Source organism: Rhinolophus sinicus, chromosome 17 (assembly GCF_057876585.1).
Source record: "Rhinolophus sinicus isolate RSI-liver-muscle chromosome 17, RSI-T2T, whole genome shotgun sequence".
NCBI lineage: Eukaryota > Metazoa > Chordata > Mammalia > Chiroptera > Rhinolophidae > Rhinolophus > Rhinolophus sinicus.
Window position 1 is genome coordinate 192245539 of NC_142517.1, and position 25220 is coordinate 192270758.

Consider the following 25220-nt stretch of genomic DNA (forward strand, 5'->3'; position numbering starts at 1 on the left):
ATCAAAAGATACATTGAAACAAATGACAATGAAAATACATCCTACCAAAATTTTTGGGATGCAGCGAAAGCAGTTTTAAGAGGGAAATTTATCTCATTACAGGCCTATCTCAAGAAACAAGAAAACTCCCAAATAAATAACCTCATGTTACACCTTAAAGAACTAGAAAAAGAAGAACAAGTAAAACCCAAGGTCAGCAGAAGAAAGGAAATAACAAAAATTAGAGCAGAACTAAATGAAATAGAGAACAAAAAGACAATAGAAAAAATTAATATGACAAAGAGCTGGTTCTTTGAAAAGATTAACAAAATTGACAAACCCTTGGCTAGACTTACTAAGATAAAAAGAGAGAAGACACTGATTAACAAAATCAGAAATGTAAAAGGGGAAGTTATCACGGACACCACAGAAATACAAAGGATCATCCAAGAATACTATGAAGGACTATATGCCACCAAATTCAACAACCTAGAAGAAATGGACAAGTTCTTAGAAACATATAGCCTTCCAAGGCTAAATCATGAAGAACTGGAAAATCTAAACAGACCAATCACCAGTAACGAAATTGAATCAGTCATCCAAAACCTTCCCAAAAGCAAAAGTCCGGGACCAGATGGCTTCACTAGTGAATTCTACCAAACCTTCAAAGAGGATCTAATACCAATTCTGCACAAACTCTTCCAAAAAATTGAAGAAGAGACAGTACTCCCTAACTCATTTTATGAGGCCAACATTACCCTGATACCAAAACCTGGTAAGGACAGCACAAAAAAAGAAAACTACAGACCAATATCTCTGATGAATACCGATGCAAAAATCCTAAATAAAATTCTAGCAAATCGAATACAACAATGCATTAAAAAGATTATTCATCACGACCAAGTGGGGTTCATCCCCGGGGCACAAGGATGGTTCAACATACGAAAATCCATCAATGTGATACATCACATAAACAAAATAAAGGACAAAAATCATATGATTATATCAATTGATGCAGAAAAAGCATTTGACAAGATACAACATCCATTTATGATTAAAACACTTAATAAAATGGGTATAGAAGGAAAATACCTTAACATAATAAAGGCCATATATGACAAGCCCTCTGCTAATCTCATAATTAATGGAGAAAAACTGAAGCCCTTTGCTCTACGTTCAGGAACACGACAGGGCTGTCCCCTATCACCTCTGCTTTTCAACATAGTGTTGGAAGTCCTTGCCAGAGCAATCAGGCAAGAGAAAGAAATAAAAGGCATCCAAATTGGGAATGAAGAAGTTAAATTATCACTCTTTGCAGATGACATGATGCTATATATAGAAAACCCTAAAGACTCCACCAAAAAGCTATTAGAAACAATCAATGAATACAGTAAAGTTGCCGGCTACAAAATCAACGCACAAAAGTCCATTGCCTTCCTATATACTAACAATGAAATCTCAGAAAAAGAAATACAAAAAACAATTCCTTTTGCAATTGCAGCAAAAAGAATAAAATACCTAGGAATAAACTTAACCAAGGATGTGAAAGACCTATATGCTGAAAACTATAAGACTTTTTTGAAAGAAATTGAAGAAGACACAAAGAAATGGAAAGACATTCCATGCTCATGGATTGGAAGAATCAACATAGTTAAAATGGCCATATTACCCAAAGCAATATACAGATTCAATGCAATCCCCATCAAAATCCCAATGGCATATTTTAAAGAAATAGAACAAAAAATCATCAGATTTGTTTGGAACCACAAAAGACCCCGAATAGCCAAAGCAATCTTAAGGAAAAAGAACAATAATGGAGGTATCACACTTCCTGACTTTGGCTTGTACTACAGGGCTACAATAATCAAAACAGCATGGTATTGGCAGAAAAACAGACACATAGACCAATGGAATAGAATTGAGAACCCAGAAATAAAACCACATAAATATGGACAGATAATTTTTGACAAAGAAGCTAAAAACATACAATGGAGCAAAGACAGCCTCTTCAATAAATGGTGCTGGGAGAATTGGATAGCCACGTGCAAAAGAATGAAACTGGATTGCTATCTGTCACCATGTACCAAAGTTAATTCAAAATGGATCAAAGACTTAAGCATAAGACCTGACACAATAAACTGCATAGAAGAAAACATAGGTACTAAACTTATGGACCTTGGGTTCAAAGAGCATTTTATGAACTTGACTCCAAAGGCAATGGAAGTAAAAGCTAAAATAAACGAATGGGACTATATGAAACTTAAAAGCTTCTGCACAGCAAAAGAAACCATTGACAAAATAAAGAGGCCACCAACTGAATGGGAGAAGATTTTTGCAAACAGTGCCTCCGATAAGGGGCTAGTATCCAGAATATACAAGGAACTCATGCAACTCAACAACAAAAAAACAAACAACCCAATTGAAAAATGGGCAGAGGACTTGAAGAGACATTTCTCCAAAGAGGACATACAAATGGCAAATAGACATATGAAAAAATGCTCAACATCACTAATCATCAGAGAAATGCAAATCAAAACCACAATGAGATATCACCTCACCCCAGTCAGAATGGCTATCATCAACAAGACAAACAATAACAAATGTTGGAGAGGCTGTGGAGAAAAAGGAACCCTCATACACTGTTGGTGGGAATGCAGACTGGTACAGCCGTTATGGAAGGCAGTGTGGAGGTTTCTCAAAGAATTACGAATAGAATTGCCATATGACCCAGCAATCCCTCTTCTGGGTATCTACCCAAAAAATCTGAAAACATTTAGAGATAAAGACACGTGTGCTCCAATGTTCATTGCAGCTTTGTTTACGGTGGCCAAGACATGGAAACAACCAAAATGTCCTTCGATAGATGAATGGATAAAGAAGTTGTGGTATATATACACAATGGAATACTATTCGGCCGTAAGAAAAGATGATATAGGAACATTTGTGACAACATGGATGGATCTTGAGAGAGTAATGCTGAGCGAAACAAGTCAGACAGAAAAAGCAGAGAACCATGTGATTTCACTGATATGTGGTATATAAACCAAGAACAACAAAAGAACAAGACAAACAAATGAGAAACAGAAACTCATAGACACAGACAATAGTTTAGTGGTTGCCAGAGGGTAACGGGGGCGGGGGGTGGGGGGTGGGAGATGAGGGTAAGGGGGATCGAATATATGGTGATGGAAAGAGAACTGACTCTGGGTGGTGAACACACAATGGGATTTATAGATGATGTAATACAGAATTGTACACCTGAAATCTATGTAATTTTACTAACAATTGTCACCCCAATAAATTTAATTAAAAAAAAAAAAAAAAAAAAAAAAATGGCAATAATAGAGACTACTTGAAGCTACACTCTTTCCCATTTAACTATCATATAAAAATTTGATGGCTCCTCACCTAAATCAACTACCGTGTTTCCCTGAAAATGAGACCTGATCTTATATTAAGGTTTGCTCCAAAAGACGCATTAGGGCTTATGTTCAGGGGATGTCATCCTGAAAAATCATGCTAGGGCTTATTTTCCAGTTAGGTCTTATTTTCAGGGAAACACCGTAAGTAGATCATCTTGTAGCAATCCAAAATCTAGCAAATTTGTGATTCAAAGCACAAGTCATATTCATTATTCTTAGTCAGTAATTCATTAGTGGTTACCCTTGCTAAAATATGAAAAACAAGTGAAATGTAAACGAAATGTATTTCCAACCTGAAGAACATTTTAAAAAAAATAGCACATCATCATTGCGTATGTCCCCATATTACACAAGGTTAACACTGCCAGAAGTATATACTATGTGTTTAAAACATATTTATGAGAAAAACTGCTAGGAATGGCCACTGAATGTTTCTTATTTTCCAGAAAAAAACCCAGATGTATTTTTAAAAACTCAACAATGGTTGCTTACTTTGCTAACCATCAACCGGTTATATTTTATTACACTGCCCTTTCCCTATCTTCCTTCCTTATTTAAAAAAGAAATTTACCTGTGTTGTACAACCAAATATTTAAACATTGGTGTATTCACATGATGCTTCAAAGAGAATATAGAGGTATGATAACAGAATCACCAGCAGCAATTAACAAGACTCCAGTCATTTTCTTTTTTCTTTGAAACCATTACCTTGGATGTTAAATCCCTCCATAATTTCTGATAGCTTTGGAGATGGGAATGGTGGCATATCAAGGAGAAATTAAATTTCATCATTTTGGCTTTCGCACGTACACTATAAAAGTGACAGCTTGATGCACTGTAGCTGACAGTTCCCATTAACTACAGGCTAATGTTGCAGAGTCAGTCCAGACACCGAGTCACGGCCTCTGGCTACAGTAAGGTCCCCTTCATACTAGGATGGTAAAGAAAAGCTATAAATATTTTCTACTAGTTTCCTCCTCAAAGTGATGTCACGAATATTTACACATGGGGACCCTTTTCCTACTCTGAGTCTTCCTGGAAAGACATCTGCACTGACACGTTTTATTGGTCTGAGCAGGTGACACAAGCTCCCTTCATAGAAAAGAATAAGCATGTAGCTGGGGTAAAGGTTCAGTTTTTGAATCATTGGTAAACAGTAGGTAAAAGGGTAGAAAATGGGTTTTGAACATTTTTGTAGGTTTTTGTTTTTTCTTAATGACTTGGCGGAAAATACCAAGAAAAAGCAGCTAAAATATGAAAGACCAAATGTTAGAAAATGGATATGGCTTAAGGAATATTGTGAATGAAACTTCAAAAATAATATACATACTAAATTAACTTGCTGGACATGTAAGTACAGGAGACTATTGGAAAAAAATACATCCAATTTTTGAATATGTTAACGTTCATTTAACACATTTTTTGAGTATTGGTTGTTGGCCATAGGTGGTATGATTCTGTACGTGTTGGTGATGGGAGGGCAGGGAGAGGCAGATAATACTGGATTGGTGCAAAATTAATTGCGGTTTTCACCATTATCTTTAACCTGTTAAACCGCAATTACTTGTGCACCAACCTAATACAAAGAACCCGTCACTGTTTACAAAGTGTTCACATTACAGCTGAGAAAACTTGTAAATCACAAGTTTTCTAGAAGAAGCCACAGAGCGTAGAGATTAAGACCAGAAACACAAGTGCTAGAATGCCTAGTGCAGTCCCAGCACTACCACTTACAAAGTGAGAACCTTGAGTAAGTCATTTAATTTCTCTGTACTTAGGTTTCCTCCTCTGCAAAATGGAGATAATAATCGTACCCAGTTGAGTTTGAGAATTAAAGGAGCTAATATTTGTAAAATGCTTAGAACAGTGAAAATAGCGAAATAATAGCACATTTAATAATGTTATTAGGGATACAAGCAGGAATATAACGATAAATCTATGAGAAGTCTCTCCCTCATGGAGCTCATTGCCTACTAAAGAGGAGACATATAAGGAATTTAAAATTTTCCAAAAACGTGGGTAGTTGTAAAATCCAAGCAATGCATAAGGCACCCTGAGAATACAAAGGAGATACCAAACTAAGTAGAATAAGCTGAGGGGATTGGGGAATGTCCAAAAAGGGTTCACAGAGAAGGTGAAGCTTACTAGGACACTTGAAGGATACAGATGAATTCCCAAATAATGACAGTTCCAGGGGGCTGGTTTGAGATTTTTTTTTTTTTTAATTAAAGTTTATTGGGGTGAGAACTGTTAGTAAAGTTACATAGATTTCAGGTGCACAATTCTGTAATACATCATCTATATCTCACATTATGTGTTCACCACCCAGAGTCAGTTCTCTTTCCATCACCATATATTTGACCCTGTTTACCCTCTTCTAGAGCCCCACTACCGCATGCCCTCTGTAACCCCTAAACTATTGTCTACATCTATGAGTTTTTGTTTCTTCATTTGTTTGTCTTTTTCTTTTGTTGTTTTTGGTTTTATATACAACATATCAGTGAAATCATATGGTTCATATACACAATGGAATACTATTCAGCCATAAGAAAAGACGAAATAGTACCATTTGCGACAACATGGATGATTTCACTGATATATGGTTTGAGCATTTTAAGCAGAGGAACCGGAATTGCCACAGTCATGTGTGAAATACTTGACACATTTGAGTCTTAGAAGGTATGCATAGAAGGTATTTTGGTATGCATAGATTACAGAGTGCACTGGACAGCAAGAACATGGAAAGCAAGGCTGGCACTAGGTCATGAAGAGCTCTGTGCAAACAAGTTTGGACTTGATCACATAAGTTGAGGGTGAGCTTGAAAGGGTATAAGCAGGGAGTGTCATGGTAATATTTACATTTTAGAAGGAGTACATGAGAAGCAGAGATGAGAATGGATTGGAGGGGAGTGGCAATAGTGATTTGTGGATCAGTTGGTTATAATGACAAAGGGTAATACGTAATCAAGGAAAATATTCCAAGAGATTGAAGAGAATCTACAGAACCAATTCCATGGCGACAGTGTGGGTGGAGTTAAGGGAGGGGAAGAGTCGAGGTTGAATCTCCAAGTCTGGCTTGAGGGACTGGACCGATGAAATATCTTTCTTGAAGACAAAGAACATTAGGGAAAGCAACAATTCTACAGAAATATAATGACTTTGACTTTCATATGAGATCGATACCTAGAGTATATGTCTGGAGTCAGAAAAGAATTCTAGTCTGGGATTTATCTTCAAGACCCAGTCCAGGTATCATCACCTCCAGGGCTCTTCCTTGAAATTACACATGGATTTAAATGTTGATTTTCTGTGTAGGATTCTATAGCACACTTAATTGTAACATTTACCATATTATATTGTAATTTTATGTTTATAACTATATCCTTTCATGGTTTCATTCCCCCATTTATTTATTCATTTGTTCATCATACACATAATTTTCAAAAATATAGCCCATGTTACAAAGAGGATAGATGCTGAAAATTCCCAGCTCCATTGTGATCCTTGCCCTCCCGGAACATTCAGCTTAACAAGAAAAACAGATCCTCAGTAAATGCTTGTTAAGTCAGAAGAAATAGATTTTGGGATGATGAGGAGAAGTATTATTGATCTTGAACATGCATAAAATCTGTCTAGGAAGTGAAAATTAAAAAGAGACTTATGCTGAGTGAGGATGGGAAGTCCCAATATTTAAAAGGTGAATGAACTCAAGAAGGGGAGAATGTAAAGGAGAGTAAAAAAAAGAAAAGCTTGTTCCACTAGAAGAAATAACATAAACTTATTTTTTAATCCAAGGAAGCAGAGCTTCAGTGAGTAAATAATTCAGTGTCAAAGGCTGCAGAGAGGTCAGTGAAGAAAAGCCCTAAAGAGTACCAATTAGACCTGGTGTGGTGGGCAGAATTTGGTCTCTAGGATCTTCACCCCCTGGTGTTACTCCTATGAATTTGTTAGGTCACATAAAGGATACAATGAAGGTTATTAATCAAATGAATTTACCTCGGATTATCTGCTTGGACCTAATCTAATCACATTGCCCCTGAAAAACAGAAATCTTCATTCAGCTGGTAGCAGAAAGAGTGGCAGAGAATCAAAGCAAAGGATTCCAAATACTACCGTTGGCTTGAAGATGAAAGGGGTCACTTGCCAAAAAATAGGGCACCTTAGTTCTACAACAACAAGAAACTGAATTTGTTCCAATAACCTGAATAGGCTTGGAAATGAAATCATCCCCAGAACTTCCAATAAGAGGCCAGCCCTGTTGACTTCTTGATTTCAATAGAGGACCCAACTAAGCCATGCTGTGCCTGGACTTCTGACAAAAGGAACTGTGAGATAATAAATTTGTGTTGTTTTATCACAAAGTTTTCAGTAATTTGTTAGGACAGCTGTTGGGGAGGCAACTGTCATGGGACCTACTGCTCCTCTCCAGAACTGAAGAATCAGTGTCCTGAACTGGGAATATTCCCTTCTATGGAAGGTGGGTGCTGAGCTTTTGCTTGGCTCCAAATTCTTCTTCCTTATTCAGAAAAATCTTTCCCTTGTTCTAGGTACACAGTAAACGTCCTCATATTGCCTACATGTTTTATGTGGCACCTGGTCAGCCCCACCAGTATATCTTTCCTCTTTAGTTTGCATCATGAGAGGGGTACTTGTCCTCCCCATTGCCCTGTGTTGGCTATCAGGAGGGACCAACTGGCCAAAGCAGACAGGCACACACTAAAGATGATGACCTTGCTGCATTTCTTCTGTGAGTAAAGCTTTGTTCCAACACTTGTGTGTTGAGCCCTCCATGGTATCTCCAAACCCACAGAAGATGCAGTGGGCTGAGGTCTGCGGGCTCATACTTCTAGTGGTTGACATTTTTTTTGTTGATCTTTGTCATTCTCCAGCTTGACTTGGGATTAGTAACTGGATCTTCCTGCTCTGCAACAGCAAGAGAAAACTAATATACCTCGTGTGGTGGTTAATTTTATGTATGAATTTGACTGGGCTATGGGAGGCCCAAGTAGCTGGCAAAACATAATTTCTTGGTGTGTCTTTGAGGACATCTCTGGAAGAGATTTTATATGGATTAGTAGACTAAAGATCCATTCTCGATTCCCAGAGGTTCCAAAATGTTGGGAATTTCGAACATCAGTGACCCTGGCTCTTGAGTCTTCAAACTTGGACTGAATTATATGACCAGGTTTCCTGGATCTCCAGCTTGCAGATGGCAGATGATGGGACTTCTCAGCCTCCATAATCCCTTGAGCCAATTTCTATAATAAATCCCCTATATATATCCTACTGGTTCTGTTTCACTGGCAAACACTGACTAATACACCTGGCAACTATGAACAGATAAAGGGGTGATGCTGAGAGCACCTTCAGTAATATACTGGGGTCAAGAAACCATCTTAAGTTAGGAGGGGATGGGAGATGTGAAAGTAGAGGAGCTTTTCCCTTTCATAATTCCTTTATTTATACTAGTTTCCATTGTGCTCTAAGTAATTTTTGTGAGATGATTTATAAAAGCTATTCGTTGAGTTTTACTCCTTTCCCGCCCTAAAATATAACCTAATTCAATGAGCTTAAACCCATTTGCATATCTGATAAACATTCCCTTAATCTATCTATAGATAACTAGTAAAGAAATGGATTAAATAGAACAGACCAAGACCAACCTTCAAGGGTCAAGATAAATAAAAAAATCTACTGCATTTACCGTATGCTTGCTAAATGTCAAAGGTTTCAAAAGAGATCTCTTCAAAGTCCCTTCCTACAATTCAATATAGAAAAACACGATTGAAAGAACTATTGATATTGCACTGTGAAAAAATTTTGAATAAAGGAAAGTAGAAATTTAAAGAGAAATCTGCTTCACAGTGCAATATCAAGAGTTCAAGTGTTACATATATACATATATATATATATATATATATATATATATATATATATGTTGACTTTTACTCCTTTCCCTCCCTAAAATATAACCTAATTCAATGCGCTTCTATAAATATATATATATATATATATATATATATATATATACACACACACACACATATATACACATACATATATATTTATATATATATATATATATATTTATGAGAGAAAGAATAGGATGACAGATGTGAAAAAATGAAAGCAGGGGGCTATATCTCAAATAAAAATGTTCACTATAGTTTTGTCTTCTTGAGACAGCTCGTTGAAATTGTAATTTCATTATAAATAGCAAATGACAAAATAATGAACAATTTTAAACACTTGGTAGAAAAAACTGACAATTCTGCAGGCGGGTACTAGACTTATCAGGGTGATCACTTTATAAGTTATATAAATGCCTAACCACTATGTTGTACTAGTTTACTAGATATAATATTGCATGTCAACTGTAAATGAAAAAAAAAAATTTAAAGAAAAAGAAAAGTCTGACAAATCTGGATTTCTGCAACAAATAGTGGAATTCCTGACCCAAACTATCTTAAGCCAAACAGTGAATTAGTGGTCCCAGAAGTGAAAGTCCAGGGTGAGGTCTTGAACACTAATTGCTGCAGGGCTCAATTAGTCATGAGTGCTTAGGGTCTGTCTTCAACTCTGCTAGTCCCATTCCCAGCCTCCGTGTGGCAGCCCCAGCAGCTCCAAACTCCACCTCTAATCAAAATTACATTTAAATAAATAAAAATTATAGTGGCAGTTTTCATGGAAAACACATAAAATACATAATTCATTTCAATCTATATTTCAAACTAAAAGTTAACTCTAAAAATTGTAAGAATGATGCTAACTCTGATACATGTTTTCATATCTATTTATAACATATACATACATGCATACATACATATATGAATATGTATGTATATAGTTACAGTTACAGCTCCATATGGGTGTGTACATACTTTTTTTGATAAAAATATGAAAACCATGTTTCAGAAAATGTTTTTGGTTTGTATTCAGAAGATTTGGTACAATGCCAGTTTAATAGACATTTATTTAATTTCTATTAGGTGGGAAGCTCTCTCTACTAGGCAATGTGAGGTGATATAAAAATAAATAAAATATAATTATTGTCCATATTTTAGATGAAAATCCAAACAAGTTTTATAAAATACATGCACAAGACTTTCAGATGGAATTAACATAATTAATCAGGTTCATTCTGTGTTTGCTAAGATAACCCCAGAAAGAATGGAACTAGTATTTCTAGCTCTTTTCTATGCAAGAATGGATCATATATTTCTGTTTCATATGATTCAACAACTGTTACAAATCCTGCTGCTATGGGTTCAATTGAATCCAACAAATGTGCTATAGGCTAGGTGTTGTGTTCAACACTGAAGCTTAAAAGCTTTGTCATAAGACAAGAGTTTGTTCTCAAGGAGCGGAGTCTCAAATACATACTCCATTATATGACAGTCTTATAAACCAAGGAATATTTAGGCACTTACCATTAAATCTTTGTATGTCTTTCTTTTTGTGTTTTCATTTTTTTCTTACATAACTTAATTCTAATTATACCCGCATAGTATATAACTTGGAAGATTTTTGTCATCATTATATCAATTTAGTATATAAAATGGGTTTTAAAATGTATTGTAATTTCTTCATAAATTTGAATTCATGCAAGTTTATGTTTAAATGTATGCCTACTTCAGTAAATTAGAAATATAAAGGATAACTGGTATGATGTATTCAGAGATGTGATATTATGATCTTAAAAACACTTAAAGTCTGGAACCTGGCACATTATATATACCTACTCCATGTAATTTATGAAATATTTTCTCATATGTGTGTTTTTATGAAATTTAACCCAATTTAAAACAATTTATAAATAATTTACAGAAACAAATGTACTAAACTGGCATGTAAAAGCAATAAGATATTTTCATCTACACATAGAGCTTTAGACAAATCATGTTTGATTTTTAAAGTTTTATTTGTTATACCCTATCATTATGTTTTGTAAGCATACTATTACTTATGACTATAAAGAACAATGCCAAATTCAAATCATATCTTGCATTCTTAAAAAAATACTTGAGGTAATTATCTTGCATTATATATTTGATAAATTTGGCAATTTAAATTTTATTATGACAAAATTTTAAAATAAACAGCTACAATTTTCTCCATTTGAAAATAATGCACAGAAGTCCAAATAAACAACTTTATCTAAAACAAGGAAAGCAAAAGCTGTTTGGATGCTCTGACCTGGTTGATTGCTGAAAATGACTTTGTGATGAAACTACTTTGGCTTGACAATAATATGCTCTTTCTCTCCTTCTTTTCTTTCTTTCTTTCTTTTTTTATTTTTTTTATTTTTCCTTTTCCAAAGGGATAACTGTAAATAGTCTATGGAAAGTATAAGGTCTTTAGTTTTCAATATACAGACATATTTTTGATCTTGAAGGAAAATAGCAAAAATATGACATAAAACAAACACATTGTGTTTCTTAAACTAAAAATAACTTTGAGAGATACATTTGCCTATACTCGTTATATCCATTTGACTTAGTTCTTCCTCCTTTGTGTGCCTCTTCATTAAAAATCGAATACAAAATTAAATATAAATTTTATGATATCAGTTAGAATCACTGCTGTTACTATTTGTAAATCATGTAAATGTCAAGGCTTTTTTTTTTCTTTTTACTTCATTCATGACATAGACTACTATTTCTCTACACAGAAAAACACTAAGCTTTGAAATTGGCAGCTTATATTTTTAGATCATACTTCTACAAGTTAGAAAAAAAGGCTATTTCAACTAGAAGTCTGTCATAATCACATATCAGTTCTCTCATATTTCTTCCAACAATAAAATACAACCTAGCCAACTCATTTGCATTGTAATCTAATTTTGAAATTACTTTATCTGTGCAATAACACATTCAATAGGGCTTTTGTCTTATTGATGAAAAGGGAATCCACTTGGTTAGGGAGTACATAACATTTTTTAATTAAATTTGTGTTATTATTGTCCTTACACTCAAAGGGCCTGGTGATGGCAATATTCCATGGAGGAAAATAATATTGCTATAATAATAGCAATAGTCATGAAAATTTAATAACATTTTCAGTGAGACATGATGACATAATAAATATCATTATTTACACACTTGGTAGCAAAGAGTTAAAGTAATCAATAAGAATATTTACTAAATAAAAGACACTTCTAGAAATTAGGAATACAGAGATGGAATAAATATGATTCATTACGGTAACTTAGTTGAAGAGAGATCTTATAAATACAAAAATAAATTAAAACATGGTGGCCAATTATGAGATGCTTGTGAGACAGATTGTTACGCAACCATTGGAATAAGGGAAGTGGAGCTGAGAACTCTAGGAAGGGAAGGATACAGCCACAGAAATGTATGTGACATGTTAAAACGGTAACAGGTTGACTGGAGAAATTGTGTAGACCATTCAAATAGGAGGCCTATGTAGGCTTGGCCTGGAAAAGTGACCTAAGCCAGATTCTGGGCAGTTTTGAATGTCCAACCAAGGAAAAAGGAGTACATTGTCTAGGAATTTGGATATGACTGCATGATCATTTCAGTGGGAATTAAAGGGATTAAAGGAGGCTGAGGTCATTTTCCTAGGAAGAACTTATAGGATTCAGTGCCTGAAGGAGAGGGTAGTGGAATAAAAGGAATCAAGAATAGCATCAAAAGGTTAAGTATGGGTGACTTGGGAAATGAAGACATTATTCATCTATATAAAAAATAATAATAATTAAGAATATGTCCGCCAGTATACAGCTAGGAGAAGTTTTCAACAGAAAACTCACTTAAAATTTACAGTGAAAAAAACCACTCTAGTTATAGCATTGATTATGTGAAGATCACAACTGTTAATTTATAAATATGAATAATGATAACAATAAGGAGTATAGTGTCAGTGCATAAGAATTGTGTTTCTGAGTATGCATTTACTTAGCGCTCCTGTAATTAAGTTTAAAATTTCTACATGTAATATCAAACATGAGCACATATGTTACATTTTATATAATGCATAAAAATATTTATAAGAATTCTATGCATTTCTGAGAGTTTACTTAATCAATCCTATATGTATTTAACTATTTTGGGGCATTTAATCCAAGGTTTAAAAGTTTTAAAAATAATAAAGACTGCTGAACCATAATTAGCATTCTAAGAAACCTACAAGGAATGCTTATTAGACAACAAAGGAGAACTAAAATAACTCTAGGACCATGATCAAGAAGAAGAGAATATTGAAGAAAGAAAAGAATAAACTGAGATTTAAAGAGAGTGAAGCAGTAAAGTGCCCTGAAAACAATCATCAGGAAATAAGTGTTCAACCCATGAGCATTGCAAGGTAATCAAATAAAGGCGATCTGATTTACATTATTACTATCGATAAAATATTCCAGACAATCATATGTTACACCAAGTGTAACTGGTTAAGCTTTAGTAAGTCATCCAACCCTGAATAAAGATAAAATGGCTTTTCTTTGGGTATAAATTAGATTTCACAAGAGAAACAACTATGAGAAAAATAAGAGTTTCATTTAAAATATGGTCAAATAATTCTATACTCCTCACAAGTCTACTACAATTAAAAGCTCTTTGACAAAGGAGTTCATCACCACTAAACCAGTATTACAAAAAAATGTTAAGGTACTTCTTTAAGAAAAAGAAGGGAAAAAAATGACATAAATATAAATAATAACATGGCAAAAACTACAAATATACCAATAATCACTTTGAATATAAATGGATTAAATGCTCCAATCAAAAGACATAGGGTGACTGAATGGGTAAGAAAGCAAGATTCATACATATGCTTTCTATGAGTATAAGAGACCCACTTCAGATAGAAAGACACACAAAAACTAAAAGTAAATTGATGGAAAGATATTTCATGCAAATGGAAACAAACAAACAAACAACAAAAACGGTGGCAATACTTATATCAAATAAATTAGACTTAAAAGAAAGGCTATAATAATAGGAAAGGAGGATATTTCATAATGATAAAGGAATCAACCTAACAAAAGTATATAACTCTTGTAAACATGTATGCACCCAATACAGGAACACCTAAATATATAAAGGAAATATCAATGGACATAAAGGGAGAGATCGACAGTAGTACAGTCATAGTAGGGAATTTTAACACCCCATTGACATCAATGAATAGATTTTCCAGACAGAAAATCAACAAGAAAACAGGGGCCTTTAAATGACACATTGTACCTGATGAATTTAATTGATATTTTTAGAACATTTCACCCCGAAGCAGCAGAATATGCATTCTTTTCAAGTGCATGTGGAACACTTTCCAAGATAGACCACATGTTAAGCCACAAAACAAGTCTCAATAAAGTTAAGAAGATTGAAATCATATCAAGTGTCTTCTCCAATCACAGCAGCTTGAAACTACAAATCAATTACAGGAAAAAAAAAAAAGGACAAACACATGGAGGTTAAATTACATGCTACTAAACAATGAATGGGTTAACAATGAGATCAAGGAATAATTCAAAAGATACCTTGAGACAAATGAAAATGAAAACACAATGACCCAAAATTTATGAGACACAACGAAAGTGGTCCTAAGAAGGAAATTCATAGCAATACAGGCCTATCTAAAGAAATAAGAAATAATAAAAATCTCAAATAAACAGTCTAACCATACACCTAAATGAACTAGGAATAGAACAACAATTAAGGTCTAAAATGAGTAAAAGGAAGAAAATAATAAAGATCAGAGTGGAAATAAACAAAATAGTCAAAAAAAAAAAAAAAAGTAAACCAGGAGCTGTTTCTCTGAAAAGATAAACAAAATTGATAAACCTTTAACCAGACACAACAAGAAAAAAAAAGAGGACCCTAATAAATAAAATCAGAAATGGAAGAGGAAAAGTGACAACCCACTCCGCAGAAATACAAAGAATTATATGAAAATACTATGAATGATCATATACCAACAAATTGGACAATCTGGAAGACATGGATAAATTTGTAGAAACATATAGTCTTCCAAGACAGAATCAAGAAGAAACAAAATTTGAACAGACTGATTACAACTAACAAAATTTAATCAGTAATCATAAAACTCCCAACAAATAGAAATCCTGGTCTGAATGGCTTGTTTTATAAGACCAACATTACACTGATTCCAAAACTATACAGACATTATTAAATACACACACACACACACACACACACACACACACACACACACACACAGAGGCTGATATCCCTGATGAAAATATATACAAAATCCTCAAGAAATTTTAGTAAACCGAATTCAGCAATATATCAAAAAGCTTATACACCATGATAAAGCTTATACACCATTCCTGGTATGCAAGGTTGGTTCAATAACCACAAATCAATTAATATGATATACCACTTAAACAAAATGAAGAATAAAAATCAAATGATCATATCAATAGATGCAAAAAAAGCATTTGACAAAACCCAGTATTCACTTATGATAAAAACTCACATCAGGGTAGGAATAGAGGGAATATACTTCAACATAATAAAGACCATATACTACAAACCCACAGCTAACATCACTCTCAGTGGGGAAAAGCAAAGTGTTTTACTTAAGATCAGGAACAAGACAAAGATGCCCACTGTTACCGCTTTTATTCAGCATAGTATTGGAAATCCCAGCCACAGGAATCAGACAAGAAAAGAAATAAAACCATCCAAATTGGATTGAAAGAAGCAAAATGGTCATTATTTGCAGATGACATGATACTATATCATATTTCCCTGAAAATAAGCATGATTTTTCAGGATGCTCGTAATATAAGCCCTACCCCAAAAATAAGCCTCAGTTAAGATCGTCAGCCAAACGGACGCATTTGGTACATCTGTTGCAACACACGATGGACATATTGAATTATAAAATAAAAATATTAATATGTAATTAAATACAAATAAATAATATTATTGACATTAATACTTAAATAATATAAGTTATAATTAAGTATTTGTAAATAACTAGCAGACGCCTTTAGTCGAGAGGTAAACGCTTATGTAAACAGATGAACTCGAGAATTATTGCCGAATGACCAACCAGAGTACAGACACAATGAACGAATAACGTGTGCACTTGATAATGAATGGACATGGTTGTCTCTAATGTGAACCTTCATAATTCAATACGTCGTGTGTTGTAACAGACATACTTAATGCACTCGTGTAAATAAAGAAACGTTTTCTGAATTTTGGTGCCTGCAATTTTTCATCGCTTTTGTGTGGACTATCATTCTTAACTATCATTTTTACTGCCACTCCTATTCCATAAGTCTTCAATTAACACTTAATTTAATGGTAGATTTAAAGGGAATAATATTTTGACCCCCAAACAAGATGAGTGCAAAAAGAAAGAGCTATTCCCTCGAGTACAAGAGAGGAATCGTGGAGGACTCCCGGGGCAAGAATCTTACAGTTTTCTGCAGAGAAGAAGTTGGATCTCCGAATGGTCTGAAAACAGCGAGCAGAGTACGAAAACCTCAGTCAACAGGTGGATAAGGGAAATGCTAAGAAGAACCAAGTGTGGATCAGGTCAGCAACCATTATTTTCTGAGCTGGAAAATATCATCTGTGAATGGATTGCTGACAGGAGAGCAAAGGCTTTGGTTGTACTCAAGGCTGATATTCAAGCATTTGCCCTTGCAATGGCACCACAGTTAGAAATATCTCCAGAAGAATTCAAAGCACCACAATAGTGGTAGGATGGCTTCCTTCAGCGATATGAACAATCTCTAAGATCGACAACACTGTTCAAGCTGGAAGATACTGAAGTTATTAAATGTGCACTTGCATTCAAGTCCTTTGTTGATGGCATCCACTTTTCTAAATATCAACTTTCCAAAATGATTGCTGTGGATGAAACTGCAGTGTTTATGGGCCAAGGATCTCAAACAACAATTGATCAGAGGGGTGCCTCATCAATCTACATTCCCTCCACTGGTTACAAAAGGGCACAAGTTGTTACCTGTATTTTGGCAATTCGTCTCCATGGAAAGAAAGCCCCACCTCTAATCATCACTAAGAGCAAGAAAGATAAGGTTGAACGTGTTTCAGGCATTTATGTTCTTGAAACCGAAAAAGCCTGGTGCACACAAACAGTTATAAGGAAGTGGGTCAATTTAATGGTGCCGCTTGTTTTGCGAGGTGGACAAAGAGGTCTGCTAGTCTGGGATTCAGCCAGCACTCACTGCAGTAAAGACATGAAGAACTTCCTTGCAGAGAGAAGAATAGATCAAATAATGATTCCCACAGGAATGACTGCCTATCTCCAGAGTCTTGATATTGCAATAAACAAGCCATTCAAGGACCATTTGTGCATGGAAATCAATGACTACCTTGAAAATAGAATGGAGAGTAATCAGCATGGAAACTTTGTGAAGCCTAGCCTGCAAGAGGTCGTGACTTGGGTGAAGAATTCATGGGATAAAATCAGTGACAGCTGTGTTGCCAATGCACTACAAGCAGGCTACATGGATAAGAAGTGTTCATTTAAGGAGAGCTCTATTGCTGGACATGAGAGATTGGGGCCAATGGTTCTACAAGAAATGGAGTCGCAAGAAATTCAAGCCAGAATCTGAAGTTTGGAGAGTTATGACGATGTTCCAGAAGAAGATGGCATGACTGTATTTGAATAAATGTAGATTGCTGTACGTAAAAAAATAAGACATATACTGAAAATAAGCCCTAACGCATCTTTTGGAGCAAAAATTAATATAAGACCCGGTCTTATTTTTGGGGAAATACAGTATATAGACAACCCCAAAGATCCCATAAAAAAAATCTATTAGAAATGATAAATAAATTCAATAAAGTAGCAGGATACAAAATTAATATTCAGAAAACAACTGCATTTTTATACACCAATAACAAATTCAGAAACAGAAATTAAGAAAAAAATCTCACTTACAATTGCATCAAAAAATATAAAATACCTAGGAATCAATTTAACCAAGGAGGTAAAAGACTTGTACTCAGAAGATTATAAGACACTGAAGAAAGAAACTAAAGAAGATACAAACAAATGGTAGCATATACCTTGTTCATGGATAGGAAGAATTAATATCATTAAAATATCCATACTACCCAAAGCAATCTATAGATTCAATGCAATCCCTTTCAAAATACCAATGGCATTGTTCACAGAACTATTACAAATAATCCCAAAATTTATGTGGAATCACAAAAGACCACAAATAGTGACAACCATCTTGAAAAAGAACAAAGTTGGAGTATCATGCTACCTGATATCAAAGCATATTACAAGCCAAAATTAATCAAAACAGCATGGTACTGGCATAAAAACAAATACACAGATAAATTGAACAGAATAGAGCCCAGAAATAAACCCACACCTATATGTGCAATTAGTCTGTGACAAAGGAGGCAAGAATATACAACGGGGTAGAAAATCTATTCAATAAATGGTGTTGGAAAAACTGGGCAGATGCATGAAAACAAACTGAAACTAGACCACCTTCTTATACCATATACAAGAATAAACTCAAAATAGATTAAAGACATAAATGCAAAACCTGAAACCATAGAAGAAAACATAGACAGTTAACTCTGACATTGCTCTTAGTAATATTTTTTTCTGATATATCTCCTTCGGTAAGCGAAATAAAAGAAAAAATAAACCAATGGTAACACATCAAACTAAACAGTTTTTGTACAGCAAAAGAAACCACCAAAAAACAACCTACTGAATGGGAGAAGATACTGGCCAATGATATATCCAATAAGAGGTTAACATCCAAATATATAAAGAACCCATATAACTTAATGTCAAAAAAACAAAAAATCCAATTACAAAATGGGCAGAGAACTTGAATAGACATTTCTCCAAAGAGGACATACAGATAGAGGCCAGCAGACATATGAAAAGATGCCCAGTGTCACTAATCATTAGAGAACTGCAAATCATAACAATAATGAGCTATCACCTCACACCTGTCAGAATGGCTATCATCAATAAATCAACAAACAATAGTATTGGCAAGAATGTGGAGAAAAGGGGACCTTTGTGCACTGTTGGTGGGATTGGAAAATGGTGCAGCCACTATGTAAAACAGTATGGAGTTTCCTCAAAGAATTAAAAATAGAACTACCTTATGTCCCATAATTCCACTTCTGGGTATTTATCCAAAGAAATGCAAAACACTAATTTGAAAAGATATATGCACCCCTATGTTTACTGCAGCTCTATTCACAATAGCCAAGATATGAAAGCAATCTAAGTGCCTAGGTGTCAACAGACAATAGGATAAAGACATAGTGGGACGTACATAAAATGAAATATTACTAGGCCATAAAAAAGAATGAAATTTTACCGTTTGCGACAACATGGATGTACCCAGAGGGTATTATTATAAGTGAAATAAGTCAGACAGAGAATGACAAATACCATATGATTTCACTTATATGTGGAATCTAAAGAACAAAATAAACAAAACAGAAACAGACTCATAGAAATCGAGAATAAACTGATGGTTGTCAGATGGGAGGCCTGAGGTTGGGGGATTTGATGAAAAAGGTGAAGGCATTGAGAAGCACAAATTGGTAGTTACAAAATAGTCACAGGGATGTAAAGCACAGCATAGGGAATATAGTCAATAATATTGTAATAACGGTATGGTGTCAGGTGGGTGCTAGACTGATCAGGGGGATCACTGTGTAAATTATATAAATGCTGAACCACTATGCTGTACACCTGAAACTAATCTAAAATAATATTGCATGTCAAGTGTAATTGAATTTTTTTAAAAAATCAGAAAAAAAGTTATTATGGCTTAATAATGGGAAGAAGAAAAAAAACCAAAAAACTTCTTCACAATGGATTTGAAGGCCCAAGTTCATCCTAGATTTAGGTAAAACACAGGAGATTTTCTCTGCGTACAGCCTGAATACAGACGTAAATATCTTGCACTGGTTTAAAGATAGCAAAAGTGAGTAATAAACCTACAAAACACCATGAAATAACTTAGGCATTAATTGTTAATGGGAGGAAAATGTATGCGAAATGAGTTGATCTCCCTCTCAGAGAGAATGTAAATGGACTGGCAACTCAGGCAGACTTAAAAGCAGGTAAGTCTGGCTTTTTTTTAGTATGATTTTACCTAGTCCTGCTCTTGATCACTGATTGCCTACCAAAGTGTCTGCTATGAAGAAGATCTCTAGTAAGTGTTTATTAAGTAAATGATTGTATATGTGAATCTGAGATTTGCAGAAGTAATAAAGATGGTTGTAATCTTAAAAGTGAAAAAAAAAAAAGTTTCAGAAAGATTTACTTTTGCATTTGTGGAGAGTACATTTTCCTGAAGTGGCTGAGAACTTGCTAATAAGCTCTTGTAGAGGTCACATGGAAATAAATTTATCACCTTTTCTCTTTTCTGACACGTCTGAATGTATAAAGTTATTATAAGTCAGCTTCATAATTTTATTTTACTTCACACATCCTCAGAACAACTAAATTTTCTTATGCTAACTGTCCTTAAATTCTTGTTTTAAGTCTCGGACAAAAAGCTATCTTCTACTTTATTATTATTATTGTTTTTTTTTGTTGTTGTTTTTCTTAAACCTCGGCTGTCTGGAAAACCAGCATCTCTAACCCAAGGAATTGAGAACTCAATCTCAGTCATCTTCCTTTTTCTTCCAGAACTTTTTAAATGTGATGGATAAAATCACCTTTTATATACTTAATTTTACTGCATTTTCATTTAGTCTTTTACTAACAGGATCATGTTTTAATTTCAGAGAGGAAAAGAGAATGCTGGTTGTGCCTTTAGAGCCCCAGACAATTGAAAGTATTTCTAGAAGTGTGCATATATATGTAACAGCAAGAGGCAGACACTGCCCTGGTTCCCAATACACAATACACATTTTGGACAGATTTGAGAAAGCAGAAAACTTGCCATGAGAAATCCCAAACATCCCACAGTATTTCAGAGTTATATATTAAAATACACTTTATTGATCAAATCACCTGAAGGTAATTTTAAATTATATGTTTTGACCCCTTTTGAGTTGTAATCAGAAGGTCCATGAGAAAAGAAAAGCAGAGCCAGGTGGAAGGGTAGTAACAATCATTCTATTACCAGCATATGGTACCTATTCATGGTCTGCAATCATTTAAGCACTTATATAAGCCAGTCTAGTTTTTCATTTATTTTAAGCATCATTAATCCATAAAGATCTATGCAAGTATTTTTAATGTAAGTTTCCCATATGGAAGTACTACAGCACTGAACCCAAACTTACTATTGCCTTCTTCCAGGTCAGTTCTAGCAACCATCTCAAAACAAACAAACAAAAAAAAAGCTTACATTTTATCTAAGGAAAGAAACCAAGAGAGTATTACCTTTATTGGTTAATGCAGCTATTGGCATTCTTAAAACACACAATCAAGAAGCTATTGGCTTAAATTAACTATATTTTTGTTTTCAGGTATGTTGCTTGATAGAAAAATCCCCTTTTGTGCCCCCAAAAATTCTAAAATCAACTATAAAACAATTTTGCATATTTCTCCTTGGCAAATATACTTGGCAAAGTTGTAGTAAGAGGTAAAAGTAATATACATAAATGGAGTGTAACATAAATAAATTATATGTCAAATACTGTGAAAATATTTGAATCAGAAATAAAGGAAGAATGTATTTTCACTCGTTCACCTTATGAAATATTTTTGGTACTTCATATGTTAACCAGACCAGCTAAAACACAAATACATATAGCAGAACACATCAGGAAAATTAAAATAAAATGCTTAGATAATTCACCAATGATGTTTTTCTTAGATGAATGCAGAAAAATAAAGGCACTAGCCATTGCAAGAAAAGCCAAGTGTTATGTATATCAGTTGATCACCCAGAAGAATTTTTGGTTGTTTCTTGTTCATACTGTATAAAAATCAGTATAGATTTTCTACAGTTATTTAAAATTAATAAAGATAGTTTGTGTAATGAAATTTAATTCTTAAACATTACTGTTCTTTGATAAAACAATGAGAAATTAAATGAGCAATTATAAAGCCCCTTATACAAATTCATTTTATATGATAAACAATACAGTAAATATACCACATACAGGATTTCTGACTAAAAAAATAGGTTTTTGAAATATTTTTGGTGACACAGATTAAAAACAATACAGATTTCAAATTAAATTTATAGTGTGACACAGTCAGGAGTAATTCCTTGATGAGGTATTCTTAGTTTGTATTTCTCTGTAGTTGTTCAATTGAGTGATTAAAAACAAATAGTTAATAAATATTTTTGTAAAGTGAGCCCTCAAAAAATTATGCAAACCCATTTGCTTTATATATAAATGTATATATAAATTTATATATATATATATATATATATATATATATATATATATATATATATTTTGTCGTTCATTTCCAAACTAAAGAAAGCGTGCCTTTTTCCCCTGCCCCCAACATCCGCGGTAACATGGAAGATTTGGGCTTGCCAAAGCTAGCTCCTTTCTAAGAAAGGGCAGCACTGTCCCCTAGTGGACAAATGATATACTAAAATGGTGGCACAAAAGAGAGAAATATGGAGTTTTACGTAAAACAATTCAATAACAGTTTTAATGTAGTGATGTGCCAGTTAGAATTGTACCTAGATGCCATCCACTTTTCAAATAATATTGTCTGCACATGATATTGGTAATCAACCATGATTTGTTAAAGCAAATGAAGTAAGTCATTGGTTACAGGTGACTTGATTTCATAACTTACATTCTATCTGTTTTAGAGGGGAATTCCCAATTCCTTGCCTTAGTGATTTCTCAATATCCATGGTCATTTAAAATTCTGCAATGATGTTGTGATATTTCTCTTGCAAATACTTCTTCTTGGAGTATGCCTCGGCTAACGACAAAAGTTCAGTTTGGCATATTTCAGCCCTTTCCATGAAATATGTCCAGCCCATAATGACTGACTCTCAGTCATGAGTCATTGCCAATGATGGTAAATTAGCAACATCTTGGGACTTTGGGACTTTTAGGTAACCCTGAATTTTCTTCTGACTCTAAACTTCTTTGCACAAAGTTTAAGCACTGCGACACAATTTGTTTTTGGAACTATAATTAGAGGATGAATTCAAATGCTGTCAGTTAAATAGGGTAGATTATGATATAGCACAGAAATCCCTTTGATTTTTTGACTTTCACAGCACATTAAAGTAGTAACAGCTGAACACAAAATAGATAACACATCTGAACACAAAAAGCCACAGTGACGTAAGTATTCTAGGCATGCCGGTTGATCCATCGCTCTTGGTTCAGTTGGGCCACATACTGTGTGATTATTGGAAGTGCTTATTATGTGATTTCCCTTGTCTTCTGCACATTTTGCTTTGCCTTTATAACTCAGCAGCTTCACCCATTCCTTATACCTTCTTCAGTCAAAGTACTTCCCTCTCTACCCTGTTTTTTAAAGTAAAGCCTTATATGTGAAGTAGTGTATATTTATTAGAAATTCTATATATAATTTTAAACGTGTAACTTTTTTAGGGTTGGTATTATTTTTGTTAGTGTTCTGGTCTAAATTGCAAAGGTTTTGAGTTTCCTGTTCCAACCCTCTATTGTTCCTAGTTATCTCTAGTGTGTTTCTTAATAGAACATCCTATATAATAGACTGTGGTAAACAGAATATTGGCTTTCCTAAGAGGTCCATGCCCTAATTCCTGGAACTTGTAAATATGTTATCTTACATGGAAAAGGAGAATTAAGGTTGCAGATACAATTAAGATTACTAATCAACTGACCTTGAGATGGGGAGATTATTCTGAATTATCCGAGTGGGTCCAATCTAAGTATTGAGTCCTTAAAAGTAGAGGAAGGGTCAGGAAGAAAAGGATTTCATCCATTATCACTGGCTTCAAAGATGGAAGAAGGAGGCCATGAGCCAAGAAACGCAGTTAGCCTCTAGAAGCTGGAAAAGTCAAGAAAATGAATTTCCGCTCAGCGCCTCTAAAAGGAACATAGCCCTGCCGAAGCCTGATTTTAGCCTAGAGAGACCCATGTCAGATTTCTGACCTACAAAGCTGTAAGAAAACGAATGTCTTATTTAAACCATCACATTTGTGTTAATTTATTACAGCAACAATAGAAAACAAACACATAGACACATCTTTAAATTGCTGTTTTTATCACTACTACTAATATAGCATATCTAATATTGCACAATTGCCTCTGAAAAAAAATTAAGTTAGAATTGCTTTTATTAATTCAGTAGGACACAGATATTTTAAAATTTCCTTTATAGGTTTAGGTTGATTCAGGGGTTACAAACAATTAGACCCAGATTGCCATTTATTCAATGCCAACATTCCTTTAGAGTAAAGGACAAATCTAGGTGAAATCATTGTATGTATACATTTATACACACACGTGCACAGCATGCATTTGAAGATAAACCAAGGCCCCTCCACTAGAAGCAAATGAGGATCACCTTATCATCTTAGTACTGTTATCATCACCATCCCATAATCAGATAGCTGCACTTTAAAGGGGGCCCCATATAATTCCCACCAAAAATTCCCTTCGAACATCATCTGATGTTTGATAATCCTCTCTATATCCGTTTTCTTAAAAACATTTTTAACTCTATTCCCTTTTGTCCAATTTCTGGTATTAAATTAATTGCTGTTAATGGGATATGATCTATTTACCTTAAAAGAAATATTTTAAGTTTAACTAGATCCTTCAGGGGATATTCACTTAACCCTTGACTTGAATTGATATGACTTTCAGGAGATAATATTGAGCAGGTGGGATTTTTCACCCTTCAAATAACATGGTCAACCTT